Source organism: Pelobates fuscus, chromosome 3, assembly GCF_036172605.1.
Source record: "Pelobates fuscus isolate aPelFus1 chromosome 3, aPelFus1.pri, whole genome shotgun sequence".
Classification (NCBI taxonomy): domain Eukaryota; kingdom Metazoa; phylum Chordata; class Amphibia; order Anura; family Pelobatidae; genus Pelobates; species Pelobates fuscus.
In genome coordinates, this window is record NC_086319.1 from 274,291,912 (window position 1) to 274,302,969 (window position 11,058).

At 40.9% G+C, this 11,058-nt stretch overlaps 1 protein-coding gene across 1 annotated transcript in view; it reads right to left on the reverse strand.

Moving 5' to 3' along the window:
- SH2D6 (SH2 domain containing 6) overlaps window positions 1-10,514 on the reverse strand; it is a 28,541-nt gene extending 18,027 nt beyond the window's left edge. The window contains exons 1-2 of the mRNA XM_063445559.1: window positions 10,390-10,514; window positions 5,533-5,591 (exon numbers count right to left, since the gene is read on the reverse strand). The gene's annotated coding sequence lies outside the window, so the exon portion shown is untranslated. The remainder of the gene's footprint in view (window positions 1-5,532; window positions 5,592-10,389) is intronic.
- Between the last annotated feature and the right edge of the window lie 544 nt (window positions 10,515-11,058).

Here is an 11,058-nt window from a genome sequence, read left to right on the forward strand (position 1 = left end):
CGTATGGATCAGATAGCTATTGCTTTACGAACCTTAATTAACAGGTCTAACCCTGTAGTAGATGAAAGCAGTACTCCCTCCGTGACTTCTCAATATGGGGGACTTGAGGTAGCTACTGTAGGGGCCTCGTCCCATGTCAAACCACCTCTACGCTATGGTGGAGCACCAGAAGCTTGATGTTTTTTTTAAACCAAATAAGCATTCACTTTGAGTTCCAGCCACATTCCTATCCTACCGATAGAGTCTCTGCTCAGACATAAGCAAGGAACCAGAACCTTGATAGATTATGCTCGAGAATTTTGGTCTCTAGCATTAGAAATGGAACAATCAGGAATTTGTTGATGTGTTCCTTGATAGTCTCTCTGATGCTATATTAGACAAAATAGCTACTAGAGATATTCTTGAGAACCTTAAGGAAATGATAACATATACCGTATTTATCGGCGTATAACACGCACCGGCGTATAACACGCACCTCATTTTAAGAAGGAAATTCCCCCCCTCCCATAGTATTCCCCCCCCCTCATCCCATAGTATTCTCCACCCCTCCCATAGTATTCTCCACCCCCTCCCATAGTGTTCCCCCCTCATCCCATAGTGTTCCCCCCCTCAACCCATAGTGTCCCCCCCTTTCCATAGTATTCTCCCCCCCTCCCATAGTATTCTCCACCCCCTCCCATAGTGTTCCCCCCTCATCCCATAGTGTTCCCCCCTCATCCCATAGTGTTACCCCCCCTTTCCATAGTATTCTACCCCCCATAGTATTCTCCCCCCCATAGTATTCTCCACCCCCTCCCATAGTGTCCCCCCCCTCATCCCATAGTGTCCCCCTCATCCCATAGTGTCCCCCCTCATCCCATAGTGTCCCCCCTCATCCCATAGTGACCCCCCTTTCCATAGTATTCTCCCCCCTTTCCATAGTATTCTCCCCCCTCCCATAGTATTCTCCTCCCCCGCATAGTATTCTCCACCCCCTCCCATAGTGTCCCCCCATCCCATAGTGTCCCCCCTCATCCCATAGTGTCCCCCCCCTTTCCATAGTATTCTCCACCCCCTCCCATAATGTTCCCCCCCTTATCCCATAGTGTCCCCCCTCCCCTTGTCCCATAGTGCACTTTCCCTTGTCCCATAATTACTTACCTGTCTTGAAGCGTGGGCCGGCTTCACAGCGAGCACCGCGGTACAGGAACTTCAATTTCAAGTTCCGGTTTCCGGCGGGACTGAAAGGAAGTGTGCACACTTCCTTTCAGTCCCGCCGGAAACCGGAACCTGAAATTGAAGTTCCAGTACCGTGGTGCACGCTGAACACCGGCCCACGCTTCAAGACAGGTAAGTAAATATGGTATATCGGCGTATAACACACACCCATCATTTTCCCCCTATTTTCAGGGAGAAAAAGTGCGTGTTATACGCCGATAAATACGGTATATCACGTATAGACAAACGAATGAGATACAGACAGAATACTAGAGATAGACCTAGAAGAAATTCTATTTGTATGGCACCTGTATTTAATAATCCTAACTCTATGGCACTTGCTTTACCAGAACCTATGCAAGTAGGGGTGACAAGAATAAGTGAAGCAGGGAGACAATACAGAAGAAGGGAAGGCCTGTGTCTTTATTGTGGACAAAGGGGTAATATTCGCCTTAATTGCCCTAATACAGGGCTGCCCAACAGGTAGATCCCCAGATGTTGTAAAAGTACAACTCCCATGGTGCTTTGTATGCCTTTAAAATGCATTTAGAAGACAAAGCATCATGGGAGTTGTAGTTCTACAACATCTGGGGATCTACATGTTGGGCAGCCCTGCCCTAATAAGTCAGAAAACTCTCACACCTAAGTCCACAAGGGGGACAGGTCTTGGGTGATTCTTTTGTGTCCTCTATTAATGCTCATATGGAGCATCGACTTCTAGTTCACATTGCCTTAACTTGAGACAATAAGAGGGTTAATTCCTTGGCATTGTTAGATTCTGGCGCAGCTGAGAGCTTTATTGACCAGGATTTAAGATATCTGTGATTTGTTGTTAGATGGCAAATAGTAAGCCCCTTTGTTGGATCGCTCGTTGCCTTGTAGTCTGAGCTCCCTGTAATTGGTATAGACATTACGGACATGGCGTCCGGTTACCATGAAAATGACCCATAGTGACGTCATGACGCTGGTCATGATGACGTCATCGGGGTCAAGCAGTAACCCGGGTAGGCTCTGGGAATGGCGGTTACAGTTAGCACCCTCTCCTTTATTGGGTAAGTGTACTTTGGTGATATGGGTATATAAGATTGTTATCCTGATGAAAGTTTGGGTTGCAAACTGAAACATCGATCTCTTAACTGTGGACATTAAAAGTTAAGTTTTTCGAGTCCTGGGAGTGCTATCTTTACGCTATTTTTTTAATATATATATATAAATATATACAAAAACATACACATTTTTTATTTATTTATATGTTTATATGTTATGTTGTGAGGAAAGTTCACAAGATGAGCTTAAAGGTGTCTCCTAATGTTGGGAAGGGGTTAAGCACAAAGCAAGCAAACTGAAACAGAGTCACTAAGTTAAATAAAGTTAATATAAACAAAGCTGCAGGACCAGATGGTAATCACCTGATATTTACTTAAGGAGTTTAGTGTGTAAATAGTCAAACAGCTGTAATTCTTGCCTTTCAGGAATTGTACCAGAGGACTAGAGAAGGGCAGATGTAGTGCTTATATTTAAAAAGGTTCACAATATCAAGTACAAATTATAGACCTATTGTCAGGATTACTAATTGATCCAGCACACAGAATTGTATCACACCTAGGACTAAAAGGTAACGTGTTACCGGGCCTTAGAATGGCCGGACTTAATGTACTAAAGAATAGTCAGGATACTTGCTGAGGTCAGGGACACAGAATGGGACACAACGACGAGGGAAAGCCAAAAGTCAAGGATACCAGAAATCAGGGAAGTCAGACCGAAGCCAAAGTCAAATACCAAAATATCAAGATCAGGAACGCACTCTCGGATTACCATCAGGCAGAAACCACGACAGGGCAATGAAGGAATGTAAAAATGTATTTAAATAACCCCCCTGTTTATCCAATTGGTTGTAACCGATCTTTGACCCCAAAAAGTGCGCACGCGTGACGTCACACGCACGCCGACATTGTCATCAACGTGGGCGGCCGTGGGGCTATAAATGACATAGATCTGCAGCGGCCTGCATCCCTAGACATGCTGGGTTTATCAGGTATCCGGGCGCATGGTTGCAGATGGGCACAACTATTCCTGTCAGGACGGTAAATACCATCATAAACATTTCTATGTGCGGATGAATCCGTTACACCTATGAGTTTACTATCCGTGGTTGGAAAATAATTTGAAGACTCCTCAATGGATAATATTCATAAATTAATTTTGAATAACAGTGTCTTTAGTGGTTATTATAATGTTTTATCATATCAGACTAACCTAATTGCATTATATGAAAAAGTTTGGCTAAGGTATTTGATAGATCTAGCCATTAAAGCTCTTTTATGCAAAGTGCCTAGTTAGATAGCCTGTGAGCTTACAATCTAAAGGATATAATGGGGATTTGAGACAAGTGGAGATTTGGAAGTGATGGTCAGACTAAATTTTACCCCTTAAGGACACAACTTCAGAAATAAAAAGGAATTATGACGGAATATTTCCGCCAGGGATTAAGTAGATTTGCAGCTTCTGGTAAAATGCAAGGGAATGAGGAAATAATTGAGTAATATCCCAAACACCAGGAGGAGCATGCTATAAATATAGTAGGAACCTGGGTGTGAAGTGCTTAGAGAAATTTGAGAGATTTTGTATGTTTGAGTGTGTGAAGTGATGCCTAGTGAACAAGGATGGAGATACAATACAGTTATATGAAGATATTTAAAGCCAGGAGGGGCAAATGATGGAGAGAGAGGGGGGGTGGGTAGAGCAAACATTTGTTGTATACAATTGAAAAGTTTACAAACCAAATTCTGTTACCACAAATATTATTTAACTATGTGTACATGAAATATTGGTGAAACACTGCATGCACAGAAAATTACAATGGCAAACTACAGATATAAATGGTAATTGTTATGGTAACAAATAATAATATGGTGAAAAGGATAGAATAGATGAGGTAGAGTATCTTCAAAGCTTCAGTCAGTACCTGAAAGTTGCAGGGAGAGGAGTAATAAGGAGATTCAGTATGAGTGAAGTGAGGCCTGAACGTTGCAGGAAGTTTTGGGCACCAGTTTTAAAGAAGGATATTATCAAAACTGAAAATGGTGCACAGGCAGGCTACAAAATGAATATAGGTAAGGGAAAAGTATAGTTATGAAAAAAAGCTAGCAAAACTGAATTTGCTTTCTTTAGAAAAAAAAAGATGTCTCAGAAGGAATATGATAATACTATATATAAACATATTCAGGGCCAGTACAAACAGCTAGCCTGTTCATCAACAGAAATATGCAATATACAGAAGGTGGTCCATACAGACTTAAAGAGAGGCAATTTTCCTACAGCAAAAAAAGGGTTCTTCAAAATAAGAACAAGAAATATTTGGAATTGTCTGCCCCAAAAAAGGTTGTTTTATCACATATTGTGTTCATGCTGTGCATTAAAAGCCAGAGAGATTTGGGCTAAAATCAATTTGTTTATTGAACTGGTGCAGGCTCCTTGGTCATCTTCAATTCAGTGGTGTTGGAAGGACATGTAAAATTTGAAATGGCTAAATCATCTAAATCAGGGGTTCTCAACCCAGTCCTCAGGACCCCCCTACCAGTCCAGGGTTTGGGGATTACCTGGGTGTGTCTAAGGTGTTTAGAAAAACACCTTAGACACACCCAGGTAATCCCTAAACCCTGGACTGGTAGGGGGTCCTTGAGGACAAGGTTGAGAACCCCTGATCTAAATGATCTTATACCTCAGCAATGTGAGCTACTTACTGCATGGCCTAATCGTGCTCATGTCACACAAGACGTTAGATGGGTAATGAGAAAGTTATAATAGGCACCCTAAATTTATGCACACTCCTTTTGTCATTTAGGTGATAATGAAAGGGCGTCTTTGACTTGCAGAAAGGTCTACGGTGCATGATCTAACTGTCTGAATCATCCAATATCACAATGCTCTGAGTCTTCTATTACATGGCATGTAATGTTATAAATTTCCTATTGGACAACATGTAATGCCCAATTTTAAAACAAAAAATGTTGATATGTAAATTACACTTTGAGTCTTTAATGACACTGGCACCTAGTGGTTATGTTTAAACAGCACAACCGTGTAAAATGAAGGTGGCAAACAAGGCACAGAGACATAGATAAAAGTTGTGTCAACTTGGCTTTGATGGAAAATGCAGGTAGATAAGGTGGAGTAAAACAAGGCATTTCATACAAAATGTAATATTACCCACACATACATATATCTCTCCCCCCTGCTTCCTGCCCCATCCCTCCCTCCCATCCCTCTCCACCTACCCCCAAAAAAGATTTTACTGATGTCTATGCTGAGTGAACTAACAATAAGAATTCTTACCTGATTGCCTACCTCCCTTGCGGGACGTGTTTGTGGTGAGGGTGCTTCTACTGAACGATCTAAAGAGAAAAAGAGATAATAGCAAAGATGGTAACATTCTTATATATTTATATTGTCTATTACACTTTAATGGAAATGCACCATCAAACCACTTGCACCAAGATAGGGCTACATCTCAATTATCTTTAAAAGGCAACTCTACCACTCCTTTGTTTCCTAGCCACACATTGACTCAGAAATCAATGTGAGAGTTGTTCATGTTTATTTTCACTTGCAGGTTAAAACAGTTAAGTGGGAGATTTGAAGGAACTCTGAGAATCGTTAATGCAAATCTTAAAAGAGTTAATTCTGTGAATATTGTGTAACTTGTTTATCTACATCTCTTGTCATGTACCAGTGGACAAAGTGTGCCCGTTCGTTTTGATTGTATTTAAATAAATACTATTTAGCACTGACTTAAAGACTAATAACTAGAAACTGGCCAAAAAACATAGGGACCAAGATGGTGGCTGCCCAAAGAAATAGTAAAAAAAAATGTTTAAACCTTTATTAGCTATATAACCATAGGTAAATATTCCCATACTCTGAAACATATGTATCTGCATTTAACACCAGTTCTAAGCTATTTGCACTATCCAAATTACATTTTTTCTTTGTTTTAATAATTAAGAATTAGTGTTTCGCACAGGTAATATGGTCAATCTTGAGTTAAAATAATTCTACTGTGACCGTATTTGCATAGTCGTGGCAAAAACACTCAGTTTAACCATGGGTGCTGTGACGAGACCAATCTCGCCACTGTGCATTGGAGGAGCCTGGTTGCCCCCGTGCTGCCTTTAGACTATGGCCCCATGTTGAAACGCTTAATTTTCCCCTGCAAAGACATGAAAGCCGAGTCATTCGGTGCTTGCCCTGTTTGAGCGGTGATACCCCAGATAGCTATGCCATGGAGCCCATTCGTATAATGAAAGACTATGGGAAAGACTTTGGCTCCATGGCAATTGAACTGTATGTGTGTGGTCTGAGCGTCATTCAGTAATAATGTGTGCTCAGACCTAAGCTATCTGGGGATATGTTGCATATTTGTATTTTATGTAATAAATGTAACCTTGTGTATTTTATTGTATTTTACTGTCTTTTTACTGCCATGTGCTTAATGGAGTTTTGCCTCTGTCCTTGGAGATAATTGGATTACTTCCCAATTATCTCCAGGATAGAAGACTCTGTGGAAGTGGTTTTGGGCAGAAAAGCCATGCTTCATTTGGTCACAAAGGACTACGATCTATCTTTTGAATCACTGGACCAATTTGTATGATTTTGACGTATGTTTGTATTTGGAATATGCTGATTCCGAAAATGTTTTATGTGAATGTGATGCATACTTTTAAAGTTATGTATAATGTGGAAAAACTGTTTTTCTCTGTCTGTGATAATTACATTACCCACTGTGTAAGGTATTTGTATCACAGGCAGAGGGGAGGATTTTGTGTGGGAGTGTCTGAGTGTATTGTACGTGTTTATTGGTTGTTTTCCAAAACCCTGTGGGTGGTACTATTGTGTATAGAAGAACAATAAACCCACAGCTCTGTCTGTTCACTGCTTGACCCTCAACACGAAGCTTTGTCTCGTTCTTGGGGCGATTTACTGTATGCTGTTAGAGACTGATTGCCAGGAGTGTAAGTCGCTTGGGTGCTTTTCCTGTTCAGCTGCTAGCAGCTATTCGTGAGGTTCCAGTTCGGGAGTTTGGAGTGCTACTTGGTATCCTGTTCGGGTGTTTGGGGTTCTGCAGTAGCTGTGCCTGTGTCTCTGGAAGGGGAAGATCTACTAAATGGCTGTTAGCCCCTTTTATGCCTGGGGGTGCCGTTACAGGTGCCATGTATCCTCCCAGTCATTTTGGTGAATAACAGTTTGGAAAATATATAGGGACCAGACTAACCTTTTCTGAGATTATTGTAAAAAGAGGCATTAGGGAAAAACTTGCTCGTGCAACCTTTAAGACATATAGGTTTTTTAAATTATACTTTTAAATATTTTTTTCTGTTTGTAAATTACCCTGAGATGCAATGTATGGGAGTCCTCTAGTGGTGATAAGAAAAATTACATTTCTCCTTTCATATATGGACCTCAATGTAATATTTTAGATAAGCTTTTCAATGACTAAAAGGGACAATTTAAGAACACAGACCACTTCATTCTCATTCAGAAAAGCTGTAATGTTTACATTGCAGGATTAAGATTGCCTCTACTGGCTGTCTACCAGACAGCCACTAGAAGCACTTCCGAGCCTTTCATGGAGTTTAACTATGAAATGAAGCTGGACATCCTGACGATTGACATAAAGATGTCCAGCGTATTCTAAATCCCTTTAGGAAAGCATTGATTCAATGTATTCCTATGGGTAGGCCTAATGTGCACACAGAGCTCATTACACATGCGCATTAACTTCCCCTATTGCACTGATGTCGGAAGAGGAGAAGATGGAGCCAGCATCAAGGAACCTAAGCAATGAAATCAGGTAAGTGAAAAAAAGGGCTTTTTTAACTTATTCACCACTGGAGGTGGGGGGAGAGGGGGTGCACACCTATATTTAACTGCAGAGGGATTCTATAGCATTAGGAATACAGTTTTGCATTCCTAATACTATAGTGTCCCTTTACTATTTGTGGATACATTTTTAAAACTAATTTTTTTTAAATATTAAAATATCAAAGATATATCATAAAAAATATCAAAATATTTTTCAAAACATTTAATAATTGTTAAAGTTGATCCCAAACTATTAAATAATTTGAAAAGCTTGTCCAAAAATATGAAATGGCCTAAGATATGGAGATTATGTTGAGTGTTTAACTTCTTAGTAAGGCAATCCAAATAGGGTCACAGTGTAATTATTTTCAATTAAGCTTAAAAATATTACCTGTGTCCAGATGTTAATTTTAATTTGTATATTTCAATTACCTTAGAACTGACATTAGATACACATATATTTTATAGTGTAGCACTATTTCCTGAGGAAGCCGGGAAGACCGGAGAAACGAGTCAACGTCATTAAGGAGGCGGAGACTACAGCGGCTCGGAAAACCATGTTGCTATCTACTCACGTCCTGAGGAGGCCGGGCAGACCACATAAACGCATCAATGTCATTAAGGGGGCGGAGACTGCAGCGACTCGGAAAACCAAGCTGCTATCTACTGCACAGCACTTGAAGCCGTACTGATACACTTCTGCTTTTGCACAGCGTACCAAAGCCAGTGTCTCCTGCTCTAACATTTGAAAAGCTGGGCAGTGAGTAGCGGCGTATGCTGTGACAACTCACCATTTCTTCTTGTAAGAGTCAGTTATTTTAGTGTGTGATGATTTTTATGTTTTAAATTTCCATGTTGTTGTAATAAATACTTTGCACTTTTTGGCCAATTGAGCTTACGCACTTTGTAATTGGATTTCCTTAGCCCTATATTTTGAGTATATTGTTCTAGCTACACTATTATGTGTTTTTTTATGTATTTTTTTTCTCATATGTGCTGAGAAATTGTCAACTTGAGGCCATCTACTTATCATTAAGCATCATTTGAACTTTTTTTTAAACTTTTTATAAACTGCAATAATTACCTTGCAGGGTTAACTCCTCTACTGGCTGTCTACAAGACAGCCACTAGAGGGCACTTCCGGGATTATAGAATAGATTTTCTGTGCTATAGCGTCGCTGGACGTCCTCATGCTATGTGACCTCCAGGGTCGCATTGCCGTGCATGCGCATTAGGTCTCTCCCACCGGCGGGTGTGATCTGTCTCACTGGCCGGCTGACGTGGTGACGGGGAGGAGCGTGGGCGGACCAAGAAGCAGCGCCGAGGCACATCTTCGCTGCCTCTGGTAAGTCACTGAACGGGTTTTGACCGCTTCAGCAACCGGGGATGGGAGGTGGGAGGGAGAGGGGACCTGCAGTGCCAGGAAAACGGATTGTTTTCCTGGCACTGGAGAGTCCCTTTAACCCCTTAAGGACACATGACATGTGTGACATGTCATGATTCCCTTTTATTCCAGAAGTTTGGTCCTTAAGGGGTTAAAGAGCGCTCCAAAAAATCACTATTCTTTCAATCTCCATATCTATTGTGACCAGAAACAGTGCAAACAAAAGGTTTGACATAGTGGCTCCTTGTGTAATCATTAAATAGTGACAATATGACTCTATGAAGTTAGAATGTTTGCATTATAAATAACTATGCTGCCATTTAATTTGAGAGGAAGGATGCACTAATAAAGAACTCCACAGTCTGGATATGTTTCAATTTGTTTTGGAGTTGTGCCAACAAATTAAATTATCACATGGCATGCTAGTTAACTTAAAGGAAAACTATATGGTCATGAAGACAAATATGTATTCCTGACCCTATAGTATTAAAAATACAATTTACATGCCCTTGATCGCATTAAATAAGGTAAAAACTTACCTGTTTTCCAGGGCTGCGCAGGTCAGCTGGCACTAGCTCTGCCCCCGCTCCGCCTCTGTGATCATCAGAATTGGAAACCATTGGGAGTCTAATGCACACGGCAGCAAAACACTGCGGTGAAAAAATCAGCATCTCCTCATAGAGATGCATTAAATCAATGCATCTCTATGGGGAAAGTTCAGGGTCTCCATGCAGAGCGTATAGACGCTGAATGTTAGTACTGCACCCAGAAAGCACCTCTAGTAGCCATCTAAGGAGTGGCCAGTGAAGGTGTCCCTAGGCAGTAATGTAAACACTGCCTTTTCTCTAAAAAAATCTTACGTGCTGTCCGTTATAGGTAGGAAAATACCCCTGTCACCATATTCTATGTATTTCAATTCCACAATAATGTTTCTCTTCACTTTATACCTGAATACAGACTTGTGCTGTTTTGCTTTGTCCTTACAGGGGGTGGAAACCAGCTCTTCAGATCACAAGGAGGTGGTTCATACAAGTCATCCTCCTCTTCTTCCTCTTCGGCCTAAAAGAAACGTCAGGCAGATGAATAAAGTAGGTGTAAGTGCAGACGGGAAAAGTAATTTACTCTCCCTAGTTTATAACTTACCGCTACAATGTCATTTTCTGTGAAAAAAAAGCAAAAATAAAGTGTATTAGTTTTCATCAAATTGTATAACAATAGCTGGCAAGATGCTCAGTGGATAGGACTATGTTGCGTGTTCAGTTCCTACTAATGTCAACGGAGCATTAAAAAATGGTGGTATTGAGCATTCAAAGAACAGTCTATGGTGATGACATGGGTTCTCATTAGTTCTTAAAGGGACACTATAGTCACCTGAGCAACTTTAGCTTAATGAAGCAGTTTTGGTGTATAGAACATGCCCCTGCAGCCTCACTGCTCAATCCTCTGCCATTTGAGTTAAATCCCTTTGTTTATGAACCCTAGTCACACCTCCTTGCATGTGACTTGCACAGCATTCCATAAACACTTCCTGTAAAGAGAGCCCTATTTAGGCTTTCTTTATTGCAAGTTCTGTTAAATTAAGATTTTCTTATCCCCTGCTATGTTAATAGCTTGCT